At 35.7% G+C, this 27,790-nt stretch overlaps 1 protein-coding gene across 3 annotated transcripts in view; it reads left to right on the plus strand.

The window, feature by feature from the left end:
* GTDC1 (glycosyltransferase-like domain containing 1) overlaps positions 1–27,790 on the plus strand; it is a 308,918-nt gene that overhangs the window by 64,079 nt on the left and 217,049 nt on the right. Inside the window, exons 4-5 of one of the 3 annotated variants that reach the window (XM_011988705.1) lie at positions 14,470–14,598; positions 16,193–16,298. The exons of the other annotated variants lie outside the window; for them this stretch is intronic. The gene's annotated coding sequence lies outside the window, so the exon portion shown is untranslated. The remainder of the gene's footprint in view (positions 1–14,469; positions 14,599–16,192; positions 16,299–27,790) is intronic. 3 annotated transcript variants of the gene reach the window in all.

Here is a 27,790-nt window from a genome sequence, read left to right on the forward strand (position 1 = left end):
ATGTAATATATGTAATAGGTACAGTAATGGATTAAAATAGTGATCATTTTATGTAATTTTATGTTTTTGTAATTAGAAAAGCAAATTAAGAATACTTCACTTTAATTCATTTTCTTCAGTTAACATTTATGTAATGCCTCCTATTTATAAGACACTTTGCTACTAGGTACTTGATTCGGAAATATCTGTAAGACTTATCTGTATGAAAAAGATAACATGGAAAGTGGTTGAATTGCTCTCTTATCTAGTAAACACTAAAGAATTCTTAAAGAAATAAAAGATGTATAGTCTCTTATATCTGAAGGTTTGACGGTGTCTGTAGCCTTTATTTCATACCTGTGATAGAATGAGACTAACTTTCTAATACAAAATAGTTATTTCACATTTATACATCATCCCTTTGCTTAAGCCCCAAGGAAAAGAATTATGTGAATGTCTGCACATGATGATATTTCTCACATTAATTTTAATAAAAGAGGAACAGCTGAACATCATAGCTGCCAAAAAAATTAGATAAATGAAAATAAATGTTCTAATGTACATTCTTCAAATTGATACAGGCTTTAGTAAACATAATAAAAGTTTTTTGTTCACAAGAGAAATTGTGATGGAATAGTAATTGGTCATTTCAGGTCAGCTGTGTCACTGGTCATCCGTTAGAGCAAATTATTTAGCTTGAACATATCTTTGAAACTCACAAATATGCTGAAAGCATTGTATTAGTAGGTAAAACTTACAAAGAAATCTTATGTAAATTAGTTTTGCATTTTTTTTCCTGTAGAAATAAACTGTCCTTTTTATTTCTTTCAAAAGTCTTGGAACACATTTTTACTTTTGCTAATTGAGGCTGAAGGTAAATATGCTGCAGGAGAGATGGAGAAATATATTTGACTAACTTGTTGCAGCAGGTGATACCTAACCTGCTCATTGGACCTCCCTACTTTTTTGACAGTCTATTTAATTCTTTCTTATAACTGGTTAAAGAGTTAACCTAGGCCAGGCACATTGGTTCATGTTTGCAATCCCAGTACTTTGGGAGGTTGAGGTGGATGGATCACCAGAGGTCAGGAGTTCGAGACCAGCCTGGCCAACATGATGAATCCCTGTCTCCACTAAAATTACAAAAATTAGCCAGGCGTGATGGTAGGTTTCTCTAATCCTAGCTACTCAGGAGGCTGAGGCAGGAGAATCACTTGAACCTGGGAGGCAGAGGTTGCAGTGAGCTGAGATCGCACCACTGCACTTCAGTCTGGGCAACAGAGGGAGACTCAGTTAAAAAAAAAAAAAAAAAAAAAGGAGTTAACCTAGGATAAACACCTTTAACTTTTCACCACCCTATCTCCTCCAAAATCTTTCTAAATCTTCTTTTCATTCATTTCTTTCACCCTTTACTTCAAGTATTTTACCAGAGAAGCTCACTAGCAAACAGTTTTGAATAGCTGTTAATAATATTCTACGTTTGTCATTGCAAAACAGTATTCTATTTTTTTGTACAGTATTAGTTGTGGTAGAGGAGTGGTCAGTCAGTGGAGGAAAAGCGAAAGTTATAAAGTAATAGATAATTAACTTATGGATTCTTGAGCAACTGAAATTCAAAAGCAAATATACAAAGTATACTTTAGGGTTATTTTGGTATTTTATGATATTTAATACTGCTCTTTTCTTGAACTTTTATAAGCAAAGATCATCATAGATTTGCCCCAGAAGTATTTTATTATATCTAAGTTCCGTGAGGGCAGAGACTTTGTCTTTCTTACCACCATTCTCAGGGTCTAATTCTTAGTGTTCAGTAAATATTTGTTGGATGAATGAATAAATAATGATTATACTAAGAAATATCAATCAAAATTGATAATGTATACTTTTGTTGCGTCCAATATTCCAATTGTGTTTATATCCAGATAAGATATAAATAGGAAAACAATGATAGCCAATTTCCTAGTGCTTTATTATTCAGCAATTGCTTTGCAAGATTCTACTCCCTATTTTCCTTTTCTTTCTTCCTTGTTCTGCATATTGCACAACCCTGCATGCATATAGTTAACTGCTTAATACTTTTTAAAATGCTTGCACAAATAGTATGCTTTATTTTTTTTTCCTTGTTGTATAATTAGTTACCTGTTTAGTACAGAGGAGAGAGTGACTATTTTGGTGGTTTTCACTTTTCTTGTTTGGATTCTTTTTCAAGTGGCAAAATATATAGATATAATGAATGTAAAGCACATTAGGTAGAATTTAAAGTGACAAATAGGATCTACAAGACAGAGTGCTGAGACTTCTCTTTTTCCTGACACAGTGGCAATATGCACAAAACTGTTACCATTTGTTAGTTCACTGGCAGAGAAACTCTGGTTTAGGGAATACAAATGCAGCAGGAAAAATGGCTTCATTAGACTCAAACTTTCTATACAGTATTAAAACTCAGGGCCTTTCTGGAAATGTAAAGATTTTGGTGTGAGAAGAGAACAGTGGAGGAACACAGTGGTTTTATAATGGGGGTCTAGCTGTTGACTTGCCAATGATACAAATTTACATGGTCTCCTTTGTAGGAACAGTGTATCACGGTTCCTTTTCAGGTTGTATTGCTTGACCTTTGTAGCTCTTGAATGTTTTCCACCATCCCTTAGAATTATGCCCTCCTAACTCTTCCTTTGTATTTTAGATTTTTACTATGCTCCTTCTACATCATTAAAAACTTTGCTTTTATCATTGTCTATTTCTTGGAAATGACATCAATTTTACCGAATTGTTATTTAGGCATCAGTGATTATTAGTGACTTACTGTATAATCCCAGCTACGATAAAGTCCCCTTTTTTGTTGTTGTTTGATATGTTATAAAAGGCACTTGGTTTCCTTTGCTTCAGCCGTCTCCCAGCAATTTTCATGTGTAAAAGCATTTTAGATATCACCTTGATTGAGTTATCAAAAGATTTCAGTGACAGCCAGTTATTTTTCTAATAAATAAATTCTTACATAGTTAAAGAATGACTACCTGGTCCTTTCCTCAGGATAGTCCTATCCATTGTAAGTATATTTTTTTATTTTCTCGTTAATGTAACTTGCTTATTAGAGGTACGTTTAGTTTCCTGTTGTGATTTGAATGAGTGAGCAAGGACATTATGGAAAATTTTAACTCTATACAAAATAGAGGGAACAGATAATGAACCTTTTTACCTTTTAACAAGTGTAAATAAATAGTCAATCTTGATTTATCAGAACTCTGTCCACTTGTTTTCCACCCCAGATTAGAATGAAGCAAATTCTAGACATTCCATTCATGGCGCTATATATTAAATTGTATACCTATAAAAGATAAACTTTCTTTAAAAATAAAACATAATTGTAATATCATTACCACCCTGATAAAACCCCAAGTAATTCCTTAATATTATGAAATATATCCAATGTTAAAATACTATATTTACTATAAAATACTAAATGAATAATAGGACTCTATTATGCAGTGAAGAAAAGAGAAGGCGGCCAGGCATGGTGGCTAATGCTTGCAATCCCACCACTTTGGGAGGCTGAGTTGGGTGGATCACCTGAGGTCAGGAGTTCATGACCAGCCTGGCCAACATGGTGAAACCCCGTCTCTACTGAAAATACAAAAAAATTAACCAGGCTTGGTGGCGAGAACGTGTAATCCCAGCTACTCAGGAGGCTGAGGAATTGCTTGAACCCTGCAGGTGGAGGTTGCAGGGAGCCGAAATGGCAACACTGGACTCCAGCAGCCTTGGTGACAGAGTGAGACTCTGTCTCAGAGAAAATAAAAAAAAAAAAAAGAAAAAGAAAAGAGAAGGCAATCTCCTAGGGAACAGAACATACTCATAATGTCATGTAGGCAATGGTTGCTCAATAAAAGCAACCAGTTGCCCACAGAGCTGAAGTATGGTGCTGCTTATTTGATAAATCATTAATCAGTGTTCATTTAGTGGCTCAGTATCATTAATGCTTTGTATTCACTTGTTTGTTATTCTTCTCTCTCACAGATTGTCTGTATTGAGTAAATGGTGCCCACTGAATGGTACAGAACAAACCCTGTGTACTGCCATAGGGGATAGCCCTGCCTTGCAGGAGGGCCTTGGGCATCAGTGTTTATATTTAAATACCCCGCATAAGCTGCGCACGGTGGTGCACACTTGTAATCCCAGTTACTTGGAAGGCTCAGGCTAGGGGATTACTTGAGCTCAGGAGTCTAGACCAGCCTGGGCAGCATATCCAGACCTTGTCTCAAAATGTGTATATGTATGCATACATACATATATGTACCCTGCAGGTCTTTCTAATGTGCATCCAAGTTTGAGAATATTGTCTATAGTGTACAGTCTGGGCCTAGTACAAATAATAGTATTTTCTGTTTTATTTTACCTTCACCAGTTGTAGATTGTAAGTCTAAACATAACAGTAATAATTCTGTTGGCTTTGTTTTACTTGTTGGGTATTTCCTTTCCTTTTGTTTTGCCACTTTGAAGGGATAATTATAGTAGTATGAAACATTTTGTCCACATAAAAGCTTATTGAAGAGGTTAAATGTTCTTGCTAATTAAAGAAAACACCAATTGGACAGATTGTTGTTTTATATTAGTAATTTTCATTATTTTTTAATCAGAGCTAAAAATATTTTTAAAAGAATGCTGCTATTTTATACTTATTTTTCTCACTATTTGAGGGATTTAAACATTCAGATGAAATTTATTTTTTAGATAGTTGATCATGTTTTTGTCTCTAGGTGCGACAGAGACAAGATAGAAATTTTTTTTTTTTTTTGCAGTGTCAGAAAGTTTTATAATTCGCAATCCCTATCCATGCCTTACCTATCCCTAAAATGTCCATCACCCACCCATCCATCCATCCATCCATCCATCCATCCATCCATCCGATTGCAAAAGGACTCAGCATAATGTCATTAATTTTCTTTGCACTCTTGCATGACTGATTAGTTTGTTAAATCTCACTTTTTAGGAGAAGAAACTGATATGTTCAGAAGTCAGTTGGTTTCTCTATTTTCAAAGGGGACATTAGTGGTAGATGATTAAGATGTAGCCTGTGTTTTATCCCATTCAAAGGCACTGCTTTTCAATGTTGTGAAAGCTTAAATTTAAAAAAATATTGGTGCTACTTGTCTTTTAGTTTCACTAAGAGAACGTATTTCTTGGAATTCTTCTAATAATTTATTTTATTTGTCTGGCCATCTCCTGTTGTACTGATTTGACCATCTGTATTAGTTTCCTAAGGGTGCTGTAAGATCAGAATTTATTCTCTCACAGTTCTGAGGCCAGAAGTCCAATATCAGGGTCAGCAGGACCCCACTCCCTTTGAGGCTGTAGGGATGAATCCTTCCTTGCCTTTTTCTGGTTTCTCATGGCTCCCCCAAATCCTTGACATTCTTTTTGGCTTGTAAGCTGCATTACTCCAGTCTCTACCACTGTTGTCACATGACCTTCTTCTGTGTGTGTGTGTGTGTGTGTGTGTGTGTGTGTGTGTGTCCTTTTTTATAAGCAAAAATATCATTGGATTTAGGGCCCACACTAATCTAGCATGACCTCATCTAAACATGATTAAATTAGCACAGACATTTTGAATGGGGTCACATTCACAGGTACTATGGGTTAGGACTTGGATATATCTTTTTGGGGTATACATTTCAACCCACTACATCATCATCCCAGAATTCAGTGTGTAATATGCCCGTCACTTTCTGTGCCTTCAGTTTTTGTTGTTACTGTTAAATAAAGGACTCGGTCTGGTATCATCATGTGCAAATAATAAGTTGTAATATAGTCATTAATTCTGAAACCAGAAGAAGCTGTAAGATGTTCTATCTTCAGTTTGTCAGTAAGGCAATTGTTAGGGTTTGAGTTTGTACCCATCAAAACTCATGTTGAAATTAGATCCCCAATGTGATAGTGTGGGAAGTGGGCCTCAGTGGGAGGTGTTTAGGTCATGGGGCTGGATGGCTCATGAGTAGCTTGGTGCCATATTGTAGTAAGTGAGCTCTTGCTCTCGCAAGACTGGATTAGTTCCTGTGGAGATGGATTAGTTTTGGAAAGAGTGGGTTGTTAAAAAGCCAGGATGCTTCTTCGGTTTTGTTTCTTCACATGTGTCTGATTCTCCTTTGACCTCGACTATGTTATGTCACCAGAAGCAAGGGCCATGCCCTTATATTTTCCAGCTTGCAGAACATGAGCTAAATAAACTTCTGTTCTTTAAAAATTATTCAGTCTCAGGTATTCTGTTATAGCAACAAAAAACAGACAAGACAACCACAAAGTGATATCAGTGACTTGACAATAATCACACAGATAATTGTCCACAGAGTAGTATGAATAAGGTGTTATTTGTCTGGTATTATACAATATTTTCTGTGATGTCACTTTGTTTTTTCTTATTAAGATTAAGCATCTTAAGGTATTAATACCTGACACTAAGATGACATGACAAATATTAACACAGTTATGGCTTTAGAGTTATTCTAATCAAACTGCTGTTTGCAGCTGAGGAAAGCGAGGTCTTGAGAGGTTAAGTGAGTTGTTGAAAAGGAGAGTTAGGTGATGACATTTCTGGGTGGATTTTGAGTGTTTGGTATTGAATTCTATAACATGAACCTAATGTGGCAAATTTGATAGTACCTAGAGGACTCTGAAGAAAATCAATAACAGGTTTCAAAATAAATACTGAAAAAATTTGAAATAATGTAAAGGCAAAACTAAAGGATGACTAAATTAATAATATTTTTCTCTTACCACTGAAGGCAAATAGAGAGAAACAGGCTCAATCGTCAAGCAGATTCTGCTTTGTTTCTCAGCTAGAAAGTGTGACAGTGGAACGGTTAAGAATTGTCATGGAGAATTTGAAGAGAAATGAACTCTACCTTCCTTATCCGAAACAAAATTAAAATAAAACCCACACACATCTATGTATTAGTTTTGTCTTACCTGGAAATTTCAAATTTTTGAAAACCCATTAGTTTGCATATTTATTTCCAGACTCAGTCTACATTATTACTTCTTCCTCAGCATGCAAATTTAATTTACAGGGAGGGACTTCCACCCTCTACAACATAATCTTTGAAATCTTTGAACTTGTGTCTCTTCAGTGCCTGATTTTTATATCTGTTTCTTTTATAAAACAGGGCATGATGTAACTAATGGCTTTCAAATCTCTGACCTTCAGATTGCAGCATAATATTCATACCTCAGATTTCCTATAGATGGATTAAGTAAGGTGTGTACCTCTAGTAGGATCTTTGATATCTTTCAAGAGATGAAGGCAGAAGGAGAAACTCAGTATTCCTAGTAGATATATTGACCCATACACTTCTGGGCGTTGTCCTGGCGTCAGTTACCTGATGGACTGTCTAGCTGTAAGTGAATATCATGTCTCAGCTGATCTGAATCATCCTGTTGGGTAGCTTCTGCACTGACTTTTCTTCATTTGCCAGTTGCTCTGGTATTATACTGGAAAACATACATTGCCTGCCTGCCATTTGTATACAACTTTTCTACAAGCTATCTTTCCTATGTCTATAGCTTTCCTTTTTGAGAAATTTAAGCAATTATCTGGTCATTGATTTTTGTTTTATTTTGTTTAAAAATAATCTAACTTCTTTTCTTGTACAGACTTTTACAAGCTATCTAAAAACAAAACAGAAAACAAATAACTAACTCCTGCTTGCTAGTGGCTGTACATCCATTTGTCTTTCTTGGCTAGGAAAGGAAGACAGTTGTAACTCAGAAAGTCCTGTTGCATCTAGTCAGAAATTCTTAACCAACCATTGTTTAAAATTTCAAGGCAGTAGCTCTGGAGACTTCAAAGGAGATTATGGTTATTAGTACTCTTTCTGGTTGTCAAACATGGTAGTCTTTGCCTATATTTAGGATAAATTAAGAAAGAAGTAGACATTGATGAATTAATATGGGCCAATTCAAAATAACAAGTGCCTCAGCTTTCCATCTGGTGCGTCCAATGGAATGTTAGAGAACCTCTGCGTTACTGAAATCTACTTCTTAGAGGGTCGCATTGAGTTGCTGTTAAAATCATAACTAATGAAGAGTTATGCAGACCCCCAGCAGATAATTATGAAACATATGAGTACAGATCTTTGTATGGTCTAATGTAGTTACTCTCAATGTTGCCATTTAGTAGCTATAAGATTTTGGAAAAATTGCTTAAGTTTTCTGAGCTTCAGTTTTCTTGTCTCTTAAAATGGGACTAATAATACCTACCTTACAGTATTATTGTGAAGGTGAAGTTAACCTAAACGAGATAATATATTTTTGGAGCCTGACATAGTGGCTGGCACAATGTGAGTACCTCATAAATAGTGCAATGTTTTTTATGTTTGTATAGCACTGCATAATTTTCTCACATACCATATCATTTGATCTTTCAAATTAAGAAGTGATCAGGAAAGATGGTAAGAGCTTGGTAAAAGCACCTTTTTTACAGATGAAAAAGCTAAGTTTCAGAGTGGTAAGTCCAGTATCATATGGCTATTTATGGTTAGGTTTTCTGATTCCTCATCTAGAGCATTAGACTTTTCCCTCCTTTATTTAAACTCTAATTTTTTCATTTACTTATTTAAGCTTGTAACTATATAGGTATATGGAGTTAAGGGAGCCAGTGCTTTAATAGAATTCCTGATGCCCTCATCCCTGTATGCAAATAAAATAACAGATACTTAAAGGGCTTTGGAAAATAATTTTAAGTTCTAAGGAAACATAAAATTGAATGATTTTTTGGTTAATTTATTATATTTAGTCCCTTAGTAGTCACATTTTCTGTAGTTGGTAGTAAATTAGAAGCATCTAAAAAAATCATTTCCAAAAAGGAAAAGAAAAACTTCCTATAGCCATTTTTCCATTCTCATTACTGTATTAACCTTGTTCAAATATTCTTTTAATAGCAAATTCCATATTGCTTCTAAGCCGTTTGTTGAAGAATTCCTAAGCATTATAGCTCCTTATTGTTTTGTTGGAGGAACTAATTTTATTAACATGTGTCAATGAAACTGACACTTAAGGAATTATGAGCAAATAATATAGCATTTGCTAGATTATCTTTGTTTTAAGTTCTCTAAAAGAAAGTATTTCTCATAATTGTTAACACTTGTAGAAAATCTGTGAAGGAAATAGGTGGAAAGTATTCCACTATTCTGCAATATCTGGCTATTAAAAAAAGAAGAATTGGCCCACTTATATTCAGTATAGTGCATGTTTGACTTGCTCTACCTCCATGTATTTCCTTCAGTGTAAAGAACTTAGGCAGGTGTTATTAATAAAAAATAATAATAAAAAAACTCCTATTTTAAATAAGGATGCTATTCTCCCAGCTTTGAAGCTCACACATACTCTCTAACTTATCCCAGCTTTCGCTCATCTGGTCTTTAAATGTCTCCTTTCATGTGGTCAGCCCACGAGCCATGCGTATTGCCGCTCAATCACGCCACTGTACGTAGCCATCATGAGGGTGGTTTGCATGATTTGCATTTCCTGTACTGTTTGAGCTTCAATGAGCTCTAAGCGCCACGTATGAAGAAACCACTGCCAAGTAGTTCAATGATTTTAGTCAAACCAGATGAGTCTGTGCTAGAGTCAGGCTACCAAGTTGGTTGGGGGTGGGGAGGTGTTGTTAGGATATCCTGTTAAAAAAGGATTCTTCAAGATGTCCGCACATGCAGGATGTGAATTCCTTAACAAATCTGGCCACATAATGTAAGAAAGTTACTTTTGGGAAGATAAGACTAAAAGGCTAGATGAATAACCATATATATATTGCTCTTAAAAAATTCAGCCCTATAGATTTTAGTATTATACTATAATGTGATTATTTATTGTGACAATAATAGATTTTGATGACATTAAATTTCTAGCTATATAGAATGAAATTTAGTCAGAATTAAATACATTGATTACATGTCCCCTTGTCCTGTAAAAGAAAGCTTATGTTTTATTAAAAAATGATTGATGAAAACTGTTGGACAAGTATTACAGAAATGGCATAGTAGTGGGCCAATGAATAGCTACTAAAGTGGGGAAGGAAAAAAACATGTACCAGATACTAGTCTTCATGAAAAACATAGACAGATGGGGAGACAGACCTATATGATGCCACAAATAGATGAATATCTTGTAAGGATTTCAAACAAATGTTGAAAGATCCAGTGAAATTTTAAAAGTTGATTTAAAAGTATATCTTATTGCTTATAAACATAGTGTATTTATTCTGCTCACCTGAAACCCAACCTCTAAATTGTTAATAAAATATTTTATCAATATTAACCAAAAAGAGTGTAGGCCGAAACTATATGTAAACTCAGAAATATTAAAATGAATCTCACTAATAAGAGGGACTAATTTTTCTTAGGCTTCTTAGACTCAGATATTGCATTATAATGCTTACAAGAAAACCTTCTATAGAAATCTTTTAAAGTATTGCTTAATAATAGTTTCATATATTTCCTATTCTTGTGATGGACAATTGAAGAATATTCTCTTTTCTCATTATATATATATGTGTGTGTATATATACACATATATATGTATATACATATATACACACATATATACATATATATACATATATGTGTGTGTATATACACAACACACACACACTTAATAAAAATGTACCTGATAACTTGCTGTGGATGCTACTCAATAGTTTTTAGTACTGGTTCACTTGATTACAGCCTGCTAACTAATCAGTGCCTATAAAGCATGCCCTGCAGCACTTTTAAGGTATTCCTTTTTTTTTTTTTTTGAAACAGAGTCTCACTCTGTTGCTCAGGCTGGAGTTCAGTGGTATGATCTTGGCTCACTGCAAACTCCGCCTCCCTGGTTCAAGCGATTCTCCTGCCTCAGCCTCTCAAGTAACTGGAATTACAGATGTACACCACCACAACTGGCTAATTTCTTTTGTATTTTTAGTAGAGATGGAGTTTCACCATGTTGGCCAGGCTGGTCTCGCACTGTTGACCTCAGGTAATCCACCCACCTTGGCCTCCCAAAGTGCTGGAATTACAGGCTTGAGCCACCATGCCCAACCACTTTTAAGGTATTCTAAAGAGGAAGCTTTTAAGTCACAGATACTTACTGAGTAAATTGTTTTATAATTATCTATTTTAAGAAAAGATAGACAATTTATATGGATGAAAAAATATGTATTATTATAGCTACACTAAAATGATTTTGCATGTTGCATGTACTATGTAGTCAATTTAAGTCTGAACATTTTTCATGTGTTGTGGACTGGAATGTTAAAGGCCAGTTTTTACTTTTTTTTTTTTTTAATTCTCTTTTATTTCCTAATTTCCACTTTTAACACTTACTGAATTTTAATGTATGACTTAACCCTTATGTATTGCTAAGTTTGGTACTTTTGGATTGTTACTAGCTTATCTGCCATGGGAGATCTTGGGCCACAGAGCACTTTTTTCAGAGTTTGAATTTGAAGGAGGGCATATTTGACCCATAGAGCTCTTCATGTATTTAACTTGATATGTTCACTAATGCTATTAGAATGTTGCATTTTAAGTAATGTAATGTCATAACTGTTACATAAGTTATTTATTTATTTATTTATTTGTTTGTTTATTTTTGAAATAGGGTCTTACTCTGTTGCCCAGGCTAGAGTGCAGTGGCATGATCTAAGCTCACTGCAGCCTCTGTCTCCTGGGCTCAACTGATCCTCCTTCCTCAGCCTCCCAAGTAGCTGAGACTACAGGCTTGCGCTACCACACCCAGCTAATTTTTGTATTTTTAGCAGAGGTGAAGTTTCACCATGTTGCCCAGACTGGTCTCGAACTCCTGGGCTCAAAGTGATTCACCAAACTCAGCATTCCAAAGTGCTGAGATTACAGGCGTGAGACACCGTGCCTGGCCAAGTTATTAAAATTATTATTTCTTACCAGTTAAATTAGTTTTAAGAACATTGAGCTTATTAGTGATTTTAGTTTTATGTAAATACATTTGAATAATGAATATTGTACCAACTTTTCTTTGAACATTCTTCTTGGTTACTTAGTTCCTAAGAAACTATTTTTTGAATCTAAAAATAAATTATATTTTTAGATGCTTAATCCCGTGGGAGAAAGGAACACATTTTGCATTAGTTGTCTTTAATTTATTAAATAATTCTGTAATGCACTCTGTGCGTAGATCATGAAAACCACTGGCACACATTTTTCTGACTTCACAACATAAGCTGCACTCCTGTTGCAATCCCAGCAAATGTGTTTATAAAGATTCCAGCAATAATAGTCTTGTGACTAAATAAGAAACAGAAGCTAAAGCTAAGAGCAACACAGATACCTATCTGTTTCCTTGAGTTTAATCTGATTAAAACATGGCTCTCAAAAACATTAAATACAATGTCATGTCAGAGGGGTGGTATATGATAAATATAGCTCATGACAGGAAATCGTTATTAAATCAGCATTACTAGTGAATCTGTTATGGAAATTTCCCTTTAATTTAGTTAAGGTTCCCCAATTTGTCACCTCCAGCACATCACTATAGTTTTCTGTTTTAATGGTAAATGTGTAATTTTCTGTTGAATGAAAGACAATTTTTCTACTTTATCATACATATTTATTGCTACAACTGATCAAACACTTCATACATGAACTACCTCCTCACTTCAACTAGGAAAACCAATATACAGATTAAAAGAGATTCCATACTAATCATTGGCCAGTCGGACCTAAATATAACAAACTTAAAGGCAACAGCTACCTGGCCCTTAACAAAGATACAAGCCGTTTTTTAGAAATGTGAAACACATCAACTTGATCAAACCTAAAATTATTGGATTTAAAATTGTAATTACTTGACACAAAAATTTTGAGAACTTCCTATTTAGCTTCGTCAAAAACATACCATCTTTACTGTTTGCTTTGAGGAAATAGGGATAAAATGTTAGTAATAATACATATATTGGTAAATAATAGTAAATAATACATATATTGGTAGCTAAACTCTGAATACTCTAATTTTTTAACAGTTCAGAAAGCGTTTTCTAAAGGAGAAATATTTTTACAAAGCAAGAAGATTATTTGGCTGACTTATATTAATGAAACATTTTGGCACATGTGAAAGATTTCATCGAGCTATTACAACCACCCCCAAAAAATCTTGGTTTCCATTTAAAATGTCACCAATGTGGAAAAAATACTATCAATCAAATTGCATATCTTTTAACTGAAGAGGAGAAAAAAAAGGTAGAGAAAAAGTGAAACAAACAGCGAGCTTTCAGTACATTTTTGGCTTCCCTTAAGGAATTCTGACTTGGATATGGTCATTTATCTGTGGCCTTAAGATTACCTGTTTTTTTCTCTTTGTTCCACTGTTGTTTTCATATTCATCAGAATGCATCTACTGAGTAATATTCCTTACTTTATGCTCCTCTAGCCAAACACTGGGAATGAGAACAGTAAAATAAATTATTTTCCCAAAGAAACATAGGGATACACCTTCACAACAACAAACTACAAAATTCCGTATGACATTATTCTTTTTGCTTTAAAATTATTCTTAAGGACTTGGTAGAAACAAAGACCTTCTTCATAGGAAACTTGAAGTACTAAGTCCCTCTTAGGAGTTTTATCCAGGAAACCTGTATGCAAGTTGCAGAAACAGCACTGAGACCCTTATTTTTTAAAATTTAGCCCTTTCAATAAATGTGGAAGACTAAGTAGCTGTGACCTAACTATACTTCTTGAGTTTTGCAAGCAGCTCTTGTCTAGTGTATCTTAGGCCTTTCTCTTTGCATCAGGACTACCTCACCTTTGAGGTGAGCCCGGTATCCTGGTCCCAACTCATGAAGATATTCAGAACCAATTTCCTCTGTGCTCATAAATGCACAGGGTAGAAGGATGGTTCATGTTTCTACTATTAGCTGCTTTTAGGAACATTGGGCTTAATTATGTCATGCTCTTGGTGTGGAAAAATGTATCTAAATCACATTAGAAAATCAAGGTTAAACATGAAAATATTTGGAGGGCTGGCATTCATGTTCTAGCCTGCATACGGAGTGGCAGTGAATATTGTCAAAACAATTGAGCAAGCAAAGCGTAATTATATTCGATTAACATATGGAAATATACTGAGAGATTAAGTTATTTGTGCAAAGTTTGGCCACTTTTCAGTGTTAGGCAGTAGAAAAACCCAGGTTTATGCTCCTTCTACTGTACTGTCAGTAAAGGAATATCCTGTTTCATCCGCAGGTGAGAGAATTGTTTCACTCAGAAATTACACAGGTACTCTTGCTGTCTAAGTGACCTCAATCAAGGAGGTTTTTATTTTTGCTCAGGGACTCAATTCTAGTTGAGGGTAATCTGAAAGACTTGATTAAATGTAAGTATTCCTATTTTTTAACTCACATACTCAAAATGCTAGCTTTAATGATTTAAATAATCAAAGAAGCTTTATGGGAAAGTAACGAGTTTCTCTAACTCTCGTTTTTACCAGAGAATCAGAAATTACAAATTAGGAAACAGGAGAGATGAGAATGGGACTAGGTTAACCTTTTGGTATGAAGGAAGTCAGCATTGAAAATGCAACAAGCCTGGATCCAGCTTCCTGAAAAGAAGCTCCTTGGTGACTCTTCTTCTGGCTTCAGTTGATTATTTCTAGTATCCAACCCTTTTTACTTTCCCTAAATCTCTCTGAGGAACATCCTGGCGTTGCTTTTCTGGCTTTCATTGTAACTGGTTCCTGGCCTACCTGAGGGGATGAATAGAATTATCGTATAGGGTAGGTGCTGCAGGCCATGTGGAGCCCAGCAGGATACAAGAGTATGAGATGCCTAGGGAAAGCCTCCCTTTGTCAAGTGAAAGGAGAGAGGTTTCCATTGGGAGGCAGCTGAAATAGAGAATAAAGTATTGAGCACAAATTTACAAATCAAAATAACAGTCTTCCAGGGATAGAGCATGGACCAACATGATATAGTGTCAACCTGCATTTTCACAGGTGAAGGGTGGATGGACTATAGTAATCAAAACAGAAAGATAGCATCCTCTCGAAATAGTGACCACAGAGACAGAGCTCTTTGTATTAGTAATGATAGGTAACATTTATAAAGTGCCTCACTGATTGCTTATGTGTGTGTCATCTCATTTGATCCTGATAGCAACCCAAAATGGTGGATAGGCATGAAGAATCTCCTTTTACAGATCAGGTTCAGAAAAGTGATTTGCTCAAGTTACCCACTAGGAAATTTTAGAGTCAAGACTTGAACCCTAGGCTTCTAATATAGGAAATGACTTTGTTTCTCAAATAGGATCCGTTCCTCACTTCTTTCCTCCTCGCTGTCATGAAAATATATCCAGGAACTGTGCGAGCGCTGGGTAAACAGTGGTGAACAACATAGCCCTGTTCCCTACGTTTGTGGAGCTTAGTTTGCACTTCTTAGGAGTGTGCTAATTAGTATGGGGTTATTGGGCACTTGAAATGAGGCTAGTCTGAACTAGATGTATTATAATTGTAAAAATATATCCTAAATTTAAAAGATTTATTTCTAATAAGGAATGTAAAATGTAATTTTTATATTATGTTGATAATGTTAAAATTATAATCTTACCTGTTTCAGTTTTATTTTTTAATGACTACTGGAAAATTTCACTGGCTACTAGAAAATTGAAAATTGCATATATTGTTCACATTTGTGGCTCACTTATTTGCATTGGATAGCAAACTATGACATATATGCAACTGATTTTCTGGGGCATATTAATCCTTTTAGTACTTCTTTGGTTAAGTTTTTTACATTGAAGCATTTGGATAATTTGAAATTTGCCCTGGTGCATGCCAGCTTAGATCCCAGTTTGTTTTTCCTCCAGATGTCTACCAAGTTTACTCAACAACTCAGTTGAGTTGTTCATCTCTGATTTGAGGAGCTACCTTTACCACATGCCAGCTCCTCGTATGGATTTATATCTGTTTCTAGACTTTGCCTTCGTATAAGCATGTTAATATTTGAACTAGTATTATACTTTATATTTTTGAGATTTTAAAATATTCTTTAATGTCTAGTGGGGTTAGTCTTCATCTCCAATTGACTACCCCCTAACCCCACAGAGTTTACTTGGCTATTGTTTTTCATAGTCTTCGGCTATGAAAATTAGAATCAGTTTGTCTAGTTTAAAATACAAACAACCTATTTATTTATTTATTTATTTTAATTGGGATCAAGATAAAGAGAATTGATGTCTTCACATGTTGTCTCTTCATGTCTGGATATGGTTTGGATTTATGCCTTGCCCAAATCTCATGTGAAATTGTAATCACCAGTGTTGGAGGTGAGGTCTGGTGGGAGGTGATTGGATCATGGAGGTGGATTTTCCCTTTTGGTGCTGTTCTTGTGATAGAATTCTTATGAAATCTGGCTGTTTAAAAGTGTCTGGTACCTCCCACGACTCTCTCTCTTTGTCCCGCTCTGACCACGTAAGACGTGCCTACTTCCCCTTTACCTTCCGCCATGATTGTAAGTTTCCTGAGGCCTCCGCAGCCATGCTTCCTGTATAGCCTGTGAAACTGTGAGCCAATTAAACCACTTTTCTTTGTAAATTACCCAGTCTTGGGTATTTCTTTATAGCAGTGTGAGAACAGACTAGTACAGTGTCCAAGGAGATGGTACAGCTTTCCATTTAGTCAAGTCATCTTTGTGATTCCTTTGATAGTACTTTAACATTTTCTTCATATAGGCCTTGTCCGTTTAAAAAACTTATTTATGTAATCTTCTTTAAATGCTGACATACATACATATATGCAACATATTAATTTTGTGCATTATCAGCTTACCAAATTCTGTAATTGTAATGAATGATTTTTTTGGATGATGGTACTGAACTTTCTAATATCTAAAAATATTGATAATTTTACGTATTTCTTTCCAGTTTTTATACCTTAGATTTTTTTTACTTGCCTAATTTTGTTGCCTAGTAATTGCAGTACAGTGCTGAATTATAGTGGTGATAAGACTTTTTGTCTTGTTGCTGACTTTAATGTTTCTTCCCAAGTATGATATTGGCTTTTGAGTCGAACTGTACATATTTTATTAGAGTAAAAAAAAAGTTCATCTTCATATTTTAAGAATAAGAATTTTGGCCAGGCACAATGGCTCACGGCCGTAATCCCAGCACTTTGGGAGGCCGAGGCGGGCAGATCACGAGGTCGGGAATTCGAGACCAGCCTGACCAACATGGTGAAACCCTGTCTCTACTAAAAATACAAAAATTAGCCGGGCATGGTGGCGCACGCCTGTGATCCCAGCACTCAGGAGGCTGAGGCAGGAGAATGGGAGGTGGAGATTGCAGTGAGCCAAGATCGCACCACTGCCCTCCAGCCTGGGTGAAAGAGCAAGACTACGTCTCAAAAAATAAACAAAAACAAAACAAAATTGAAAAGAATAAAAATTTTGTTCACTTAAAAAATCATGAGTTCATGAGTAGTTGTTACATTTGGTTAAATGCGTTCTCATGATCATGTGATTGTTTTTCTCTTTAGAGCTATTAAAATGATGAAACTTGCAAATTATTTTATTAATAATGAACTGTAATTGTATTTTTCAGAAAAGGATAACTTGTTTATGATGTCTTACTCTGTTTTCATTTCCTGGCTAGATTCTGTTTGATAGTATTTATTTAAGATTTTGGCATCTAATTATAAGTGAGATTATCTTGTTGTGTATTGGTCTTGTTATACTTACTTTATAACAATAAAATAATATTGAAGTTCTCATTACCCCATACTTCACTATAGCAGTTTAAGTAGAAATGGACTTAGGCCGGGCATGGTGGCTCACACCTTGGCCTAGGCCGGGCATGGTGGCTCACACCTCGGCCTCTGAAAGTAATTTCAGCACTTTCAGAGGCCGAGGCAGGTGGATCACTTGAGGTCAGGAGTTCAAGACCAGCCTGGCCAACATGGTGAAACCCCATCTCTACTAAAAATGCAAAAACTAGCCGAACATGGTGGTGAGCCTTTGTGATTCCAGCTACTTGGGAGGCTGAGGCGGGAGAATTGCTTGAACCCGGGAGGTGGAGGTTGCAGTGAGCCGAGATCACGCCACTGCACTCCAACATGGGTGACAGAGCGAGACTCTGTCTCTCTCTCTCTATATATATATGTAAATAAATAAATAAATAAATAAATAAAAGAAGGAGGAAGGAAGGGACTTATCTGTCCTTTAAACATTTGGTAGAATTCCTTTGTGATACCATGTGAGTTTTGTGTCTTATTTGGAGGGCAGGGATAGTGGTGGTGAAGGTGGTTCCCTTTGTGGGTGGTAACCTTTTCTGTATCTCTTATGGAACTCTGCTGTTTTAGATTCTCTACTTCCTCCGAGATAGGCAGGTAAAAAAAAATTTTGGGGTAGACTTTTGTGTGTCTAAGTATAGTTCTTTTGATGTTAGGAAGGTTTACTTTTTCCCCGTATTGATTACTTTTATAGTTATAACCTAGGTTCTCTATTTCTTGAGGTAGTATCTATTAGTTCTATCTAATGAACAGGGTGGTAAGATTAATGTGTTCTCACTTTCTTGTTCTTTGTTCCTTTGCTGCCATCTTATTTTAGTCTACATTATCTTTCATATATTTTTTCTTACCTGTATGCTCTTTAAATATGCAGATACTTCTCTTGATTGATTTGTTCAGTTTTAAATTGTATCCAAAGACTCCCACCTATATTATATGGTTAATGCCATAGGTGAGTCTACTGTATCTCCAAAATTTCTTTTACTTTCTGGTCCCCTGCCCAGTTGGATTATGTCTACATGGTCACAGCAAATACCTTTTGTGTTGTGTTTTATTATCCTGATTCCCTCACTGGTTTTGGTTTTACTGCTGTGGTTGTATTAGTCCATTTTCATACTGCTATGAAGAAATACCTGAGACTGGGTAATTTATAAAGAAAAAGAGGTTTAATGGACTCACAGTTCCATATGGTTGGAGAGGCCACATAATCATGATAGAGAAGGCAAAGGAGGAAGAGTAAAGGCATGCCTTACATAGCACCAGGCAAGAGTGTGTGTGTAGGGGAACTGCCCTTTATAAAACCATCAGATCTCATGAGACTTATTCACTGTCATGAGAATAGCATGGGAAAATCCTGCCCCAGTGATTCAGTTACCTCCCACTGGGTCCCTCCCACAACATGTGGGGATTATAGGAGCTACAATTCAAGATGAGATTTGGGTAGGGACACAGCCAAAGCATATCAGTGGTTAAATGTATTTGTTGGAAGACTTCTGGTTCCAACCAATATGAAGTAACAGGAACTGAATTTACATTTTCATCTGCAACAAACAAATGGGCAAAATCTGTGAAAATATGATTTTCAAGACACTGGACATTTAGCAATGAGGGACATTGGTTCCTGACAGAAGGGAACCAAATGAAGGGGGTGGGGGGGCTATGACATCCTCAGCTTAAATCCTTGAAATAGTTTCTAGACCTTGGTGTAAGGAGGAGGAATCCAGAGTGGTCCGGCGGACCTCTTGATTTGAGGAGATGGAGGTAAGCTTCTGGGTAAATAAAGGACACAATACTGAAATGAAGAAAGCTTCTCCAAGAGAGAATTTTAGATGTCTGTAGAGGGTTTCACTTGATTATTCAGATTAACACATACATGCTGGAGAAAGAACCATCTGAGAAGGTTTGAAGGTATTTTTGTTAGTGTTGCTATTAAGGTATACCTGAGGCTGGGTAATTTCTATATAAAAGGGTTTTATTTGGGTCATGGTTCTGAAGGCAGTATAAGAAGTATTCCCCCAACATCTGCTTCTGCTGAGGCACTTGGGTTCCTTCCACTTATGGTGAAAAGTGAAGTGACCTGGACTGTGGAGATCGCATGTTGAGAAAAGAGCAAGAGAAGGAGGGGAGGAAGGTGTCAGGCTCTTTCAACAACCAGTTCTTGTGAGAACTAAGAGTGAAAACTCCTTTACTCCCATGTGAGTGGCTTGGTGCCATTCATGAAGGATTTGCCACACAATCCAAACACCTCTCACCAGAACCCCCATCCAACATTGGGGATCAGATTTCAATGTGAGACTTAGTGCAGTCAAATAAACCATATCCAAATTGTAACAAAGGAAATCATGCTCATTGCTCACAAAAGGCCAGAAATAGTACCTGTTCCCACCAGCCTACTGGAGAAACATCATGATTATGTCAGGGCTGTGATCTTAACTGAGGGTCAGTTGGGGAGAAATCTGCTCCCAAGCTCACATGGTTGTTTGTAGCATATAGTTCTTTATGGGCTGTTGGGCTAAAGGCTTTAGTTTCTGGCTTGGTGTTGCCCAGAGGCCACCCTCATTTCATTGCCACATGAACCTTTCCAATATGTCTCCCTACATCCTTAAAGCCAGCAAAGGGAATCTCCTTGCATGGCAAGGTGATACCATCTTATGTAATGTAATCACATACATTTTGTCACCTTTTCTGTATTCTACATTTTAGAAGCAAGGAGCTGTTCTTGTCCACACTCAAGAGGGAGGGATTACACAGGGCATGAATACAAGGAGATGGAACCATGGGGCCATCTTAGGGTTTCTTTTTTACACCAGAGATGAGGAGAGTATCTTAAAATCAGCTGGATTTTTTCAAAAAAGAAAAGAACATTCACCAGAAAAACAGAGTTAAGCACAGCAACCGATTTCTCTTAGTAAACATTTTAAGGGGTAGTGAAGAAACTTCTTCAAAACGCTGAAAGGAAAAAACTATCCACCTCGAATTCTGTGCCTAGCAAAAATACTACTCAAAAACAAGAGTAAAATGAGGCTTTTGGCTGAAAGAAGGAAGAAAAAAAACCAAAAAACAAGAAGATAGAGTTGAGAAGAAGCAAGAAACTTCATTTGTCTTCATTTGTAGCATTGGGTTACCCCCCCACCCCCCAACCCCACTACCTTCATGAATTCTGTGATTCTTCTTTGGTCATAATCTTCGGTGAGGCATGTACATGTGTCTATTCAGTCAAAACCTGGGCTGATGCATGCATATATTTGTGCATCTCTCTAGTAGGTGGCAACAATTAGAATCAAGTGAAAATATTTATCTTAGTATTTTTGAATAATTTTATCTACTGTGTTTTCCTCTGTAAAATAATTTTCTAAAGGGGCAGTGAGCTTCCTAAGTTAAGCTTCTTAAGAAGTCTTTTTTTTTTTTTTTTTAAGACAGAGTCTTGTTCTGTCACTCAGGCTGGAGTGCAGTGGCACAGTCTTGCCTCACTGCAACCTACGGCTCCCAGGTTAAAATGATTGTCTTGCCTCAGCCACCTGGGTAGCTGGGATAACAGGTGTGTGCCACTATGCCCTGCTAATTTTTATATTTTTAGTAGATAGGGGGTTTCACCATGTTGGCCGGGCTGGTCTCAAACTCCTGGGCTCAAGTGATCTGCCCACTTCAGCCTCCCAAAGTGTTGAGATTACAGGTGTGAACCACCATGCCTTACCCTTAAGAGATCTTTTATCCAGATAGTTATTTGAGGTTTCATATTTAATTGAGAGTTGTATGTTAAAATATTTAAGTAGTTTAAATCTTAATAATTCAAACAAATTATTTAAATTCAATTTAAACTATTTAAATTATTTAAAATATTATTTAACATGCTTTTAAAAAATCTAAATACTGCTATGTTTTAGCCACAAAAATATTTTTATTTTTCTATGGTAGATCTCAACTCCAATATCCTTATCTGCAAGAGGAGCAAAAAAAACCTATACTTTTTACATCATAAAATTTTTATAATATTTAATTTCATATTATGTCATGAAAATACTTTGAAAACTCTGAGGACACATAAAATTGTGAAGTGTATTTTTTAGAATTACAACATCATTTTCGTTTCGTGTCAAAAATAACTATACTTCTGATTTTCAAAATGCCCACTACAATTAAGATATTTTTTTGAAGTACATGTGTGTATTTTAGGAAATTCCGAGTTTTCTGTATTTGTAACCTGGTTATTATTCCAGTCTAATGGCTTTGTTCCATAAATTATTTGGGCTTCTATTTTATTAATTTTAGTCCTGGATCAGTTTGGTGCCACCTTTATCATGGTGAATTCCATTATTGCACTAGGGGTTTGAGAGTCTATGGTTTCTGTTCTTTTGGTGTATAATTTTACAGTAAACATTTTGTTAACAAATATTTCATCCAAATATTGAAATTTCCAGTAGTGTTTCATTGACAGCTTATCAACCCACAGAAAGTTATTGATTTACTTCTTAAAAAAATCACTTCAGTTTTTCACACAATTAAAATATAAAGATTTTCATTTACAGTAATTTGAATTTAGGCAGCATTATTTTGACACCAGTAGGATCAAGGAAGTTAAAAATTTTTGTAGGGAGGCCGAGACGGGCGGATCACGAGGTCAAGAGATCGAGACCGTCCTGGCTAACCCGCTGAAACCCCGTCTCTACTAAAAAATACAAAAAACTAGCCGGGCGAGGTGGCGGTCGCCTGTAGTCCCAGCTACTTGGGAGGCTGAGGCAGGAGAATGGCGTAAACCCGGGAGGCGGAGCTTGCAGTGAGCTGAGATCGGGCCACTGCACTTTAGCCTGGGCGACAGAGCGAGACTCCGTCTCAAAAAAAAAAAAAAAAAAAAAAAAAAAATTTTTGTAAATGCTAGAAAGGCTTTTAGTACTGTCATTGAGGTGGAAGTTGTGAAGCATTAGAAACAAAAGACACATGGTCCATTCAGATGTCTTTACACAGTATGTAATGAAAAGGTCCAGAGACAATTGGGATTTCAAAGCAGGAGAAGTTTGTTTTCATTGAAGCTGTGGTATCTGACTTAGCTTTGAAGTATGGGTAGGATTGGGATGGACATAGAGGAGCAGCCAGACGTGATAATAATAGCATATAGCTACATAGCATTTACTATTTGCCAGACACTGTTTTAAGCTCTCTTCATAGATCAGCACATTTGATTATTAATTAATAAGGTGATTATCTTCACTTTCAAGATGAAGAAACTGAGATAGAAATTTGTTGAGTGACTGCCTCCAGGTCTCACAGCTAGTGAACAGTGGTACTGCTATTTAATTCAGCCCTTTCAGTCTCAGTCTCTTATCACTGTGTTGTTCTTCCTCTAGTTATTGTGCTATATTTTGGGAGGACAGTGGGACAGATGAAGTTAAGGAAAGTTGAAATCATGGAAACTTTTGAAAGGGAGATAGAAGCATTCATATATTATCAATGTGAATATAAAGTAGTTCAGTCTTTCTAGGAAATAATTTGGTACCATATTGTATCAAGAATCTCAGTAATCACACTGTATGTATTTGTTCTAAAGAATGTAGGGAGATAGTTATCCATAGGTCTCTTGAATCTGTATGTCTCGCAAGCAGAGAGACATAAAATGCCTTTTTGTTCTGGACTACTTACTAAAGGAGGTTTGTGTAACAAACAGCGTTGGAATATAGAGAAGTATCTCCCTTCCAGTCAGATAGCCCATTTATTTGCTATCCAGTATACTAAAGATAATATCTCCCTTTGGAGTAAAGGTTTGGCAAGTTTGCTTGCAGCTACTTATAAAAGATCTGAGTTTCTTAGAGCTTATGGTTCCTCAGCTATGATGCAAACCCACTCCCTTTGAATCATCCATCTGGGCCACTCCACATCACCTCTGTGGGCCTTGGAGACCAAGAGAAACTAACATGAAAGTGATGCTCTTGCTGCTTACTGTGTTCTGAGTAATAAGTCCTTTGTCTTTGACCTTGAAATGTTATGTCTGCTGCCAGCATCCAGGACACCGTGGCAGGCTAACTTGCTTGTAAGTAGGGCAGAATCTCAGACTCTTCACAGTTATTGACAAAGGAATGATTAGAATTATTAATAAAGCATTATGTATGGTAATTGGAAAGTAACACCACTGGCCAATAATAAGGTACTAGTTTTGTAAATGATAGTATATTTGTATAGTGGAATATTAATTCTACAGCCCTTAAATATTATGTTTGTAAAAATTTAAAGACTTGGAAATTTACTTACAAGAATGTTAGGTAAAAATTATATTATGAAAATAATGTGTGTAGTACAATCTCAGTTGTATAAAATATGTTTGCATGTATAGGAAAAAAACTGGGGTAAGAGATATTCAAAATGAACAAATTGTTACATATCATTTGTAGAATTATAAGTGATGTTTTTCTTTTCTATTTCTGTATTTCTGAATTATCCTATAATGAAAATACATTACTTTTATAAGAAGCAAAAATACACATTATTAATGAAGTCGAGCTGAGGGATTTTATATAGTGTAATGGGTAGAGTAGATATTGTATATAATCTTGAGAGGACAGTAATATAAGGATACATCTAAAACCCATGCAAAGATCTGTTTTTCATTATAGTGTACATACACAATATAACTGAAGACCATTGAAGCAAAAACAAAATAAGAAATCTTAAGTTATAACAGAGGTATAAGAACACAGATATTTTAGAAATTGTAATTTAAGGAAACAATCCATTTGAGCAACAACAACAAAAAAAACTAAGCTCAGCAAAGCCTCTCATTGTCTAATAAACATAAATTAAATCTGTGATCCATAAGAAGTAATATTTAGATACCGAAGTACTGAAAGATGAAATGATCTGATATCTGAAATTTGCTTTAAAATATTACAGCAAAAAAATTTTTTAAAAAATTAAGTGGGAGAGATAGGTGAACCAACTTTGGCAAAACTATTGATAGATACTGAAATTGTGTATATTATACTGTCAGTTTTTTTGTATACTTGAAAATTTCCATAGTAGAAAATAAACAAATTGTCACTAATGTATATAATTCTAAGACAATGCCTCTCAACCATGGCTGCACATAGATATCTCTTGGGAGCTTTAAAAACTACTGATGCTTGGACCATTAAATGGTCTTGGGTATACCTTAGGCATTAGGATTTTCTAAACCTCTCAGGTGATTCTAATGTGTAGCTCACACTGAAAACTAAAGTTCTAAGAGGAAACTGCTAGATATATCTTTATTGTAAGGGACATTGAACCTAATGGATTTTTATAGCATTTATTTTAAAAAAATAAGTTTTACATTGTGTTGGCTGATGGATCATCCCTCAGTAAAAAGTGAGACTAATTTTTTTTAATAAAAATAATTCTGAGAATGATAATAAAATAGTGTTAGATACATAGCTTAATGGTTTTTTCACTTAACGATGAAGTTTCAGTGATTCTAAGGAGTGAATAACTAAGATGTTCCTTTCACATATGAGTTAGCAAGAAGCCTAAGATGTACAGACAGGGTAGTTTTTAAAAATAATTTAACATTTTATAACTTTCTTAAAGTAATTCTTGCTCATTTTCAACAACTAAAAAAGATATGTAGAGAAAAAAAGAAAATAATCAGCCAAGTCTCCATTATTCATGGTAAATACTAATAACCTTTTATAGTACTTGATTTCAAATTTATTTAAACTTTTTATTGTAAAAATTTCAAACATAAATATATAGAAGTATCATAATCTCTATGTACTGATTATCTTCAATAATTATCAACCTATGACCAATCTTATTTCTTCTGTATCCTTGTCCCATTTTATTCCCCCTCCAAATTATTTTGAAGCAAATCTTCTATCATTTCATCTATAAATATTTTAGTACATATTAGAGAAAATAATCTTCAGGTCATTAACACTTATCTGAAGTATCAGTATTCTATGTTGACTGAAAGGAGATCCATATGCTATAGCTCCCAATTCTCTGGTTGCCAAAGATGGTGTTGGTTTATAAAAGTAAAGAGTCTGGCTTACATCCTTGAGCTGCAGAAGGATCTGCTGGCAGGGCCAAGACATTTCTCAGAAAGTAACTCCATCAGTTTAGATGATGAAATAAGCAGTAGACTGAAGTCTGAGAAACCCAGAGTTCTACCCATTAAACAGGCCTTAATTTGGAAGATATGGAGGATTAGAATTACCCAATGTTTTGCTAGATTAACCTACATTACTCTCCGTTGTCATTTTGTTTAGAGCCAGGTAGTTTCCCTAAGGATTTGGCAGATTGAGTTAGTTGTGGCGAGTTTTGGTAAAATTATCATGAAGGCAATATGTTAGAAAGGAGTTGAAGACAGGAAAGTTTTTTAAGAAGATACTCAATCTTTGTGGCCTGAGCTGATAACAGTCCAGGGTTGGAGGGTAGGAGAAAAGACAAACTGTAGCTTCTTTATTATAGTAAAAATTTGCATGACTTATCCCTAACATATGGTAGAGGGTGAAGTTGAAAAGGGAAGAAAATGAATTTGTCCAATATTAGTGTATTAGTCTTTTCTCACACTGCTATGAAGAAATCCCCAAGGCTGGGTAATTTAGAAGGGAAAGCGATTTAATTGACTCACAGTACCACATTGCTAGGGAGACCTCAGGAAACTTATAATTATGGCAGAAGGCAAAGGAGAAACAGTCACCTTCTTCACAGGGCGGCAGGAAGGAGTAAGTGCAAGCAGAGGAAATGCCAGATACTCATAAAACCATCAGATCTCCTTGGACTCACTCATTACCACGAGAACAGCATGGGGGAATCACCCCCATGATTCAGTTACCTCCACCTGGTCCCACCCTTGACACGTGGGGATTATGAGGATTACAATTCAAGGTGAGATTTGGGTGGGGACATGGAGCCAAACCATATCAATTAGTACACTGGATTTAAAGTAATAACACAGCATCCAAGTAGTTACTTCTGGTTGGCCACTGGAAATAGAAGACTAGTATTCGGGTGATGTGTAAAAGCTGGAGATCTACATTTGAAGATTTTTCATGAAGCTAAGAGGATGATTGAGTTTTCATAAGGAATATTTGTTTAAGGAGAAGAGTGTGTGGCTAAAGGCAAACCCTTCTGATAATTCCATTGGATGGGAATAGGAATATAAAGGCATCAATCTGTAATAAATTAATACTTATCAAACATCTGTGTCACAGGTATTTTGCATGGAAAAGGGAATGAGAGCATACTGAATTGAATGGGAGACCTACTTTAACACAAAAGGAATGCTAAGCAGAGATAATATACAAAGATTCATGAAAGTAGAAACTTGAAAAAATGAATCATGGTACCCAGGGCAGGAGGCCTGAAGTTTTTTGGTACTATGAGTTTCCCCAGAGAATAGGATGGAGTGGTATTTCATGCAGAGGAAGAGACACAGACACATGTGCTTGGGGCAGTGGTGAGAGTCTGGTGTGGCTGAAACAAAGGTTATAGAGTGAAGAGAATGACAGGGGATTTGGTTCTGATATGCAGGATCTAGGAACCTATTTGTTGAGTCTGAAGAATGTTAGAATCATTATTGAAATAGAAGACAAAATCAACAGTTTGAGTTTAACATGAATAAATAGGACAGGAAATAATGGAAAATTCATGGGTTTTTGATTCTGTCAAGCAAATACTATCACAATAATGTGAGGTATATTTTACTGGCATTAATTTATATTCATTTTTATTTTGAAATTTGATAAAATGACAATGTGACCAAACTTAAGTTGCCAAAGATTGTATGTATATATGTGTATGTGTGTGTGCATGCTTTCATTTGCTCAACATATTAATTGTTAGGAGCCAGGTATTGAGGTTACAAAGATGAGTGAGTAAGATAATACTCTACCTTCAATACCTTTGTAGATTAATTGAAAATGGATAATAAGTGTTTATGTATACTAGTTGGGTAAGTACAAAGATATGGGAACACCCAAGAGAATATGTAATCCAACTTGGATGTCAGTGGAGGGACCTGGAAAGCCTTCTTGCAGGGGTGATGACAACTGATTCTTAAATGATGCAG

This window comes from Mandrillus leucophaeus, unplaced genomic scaffold, assembly GCF_000951045.1.
Source record: "Mandrillus leucophaeus isolate KB7577 unplaced genomic scaffold, Mleu.le_1.0 Scaffold336, whole genome shotgun sequence".
NCBI lineage: Eukaryota > Metazoa > Chordata > Mammalia > Primates > Cercopithecidae > Mandrillus > Mandrillus leucophaeus.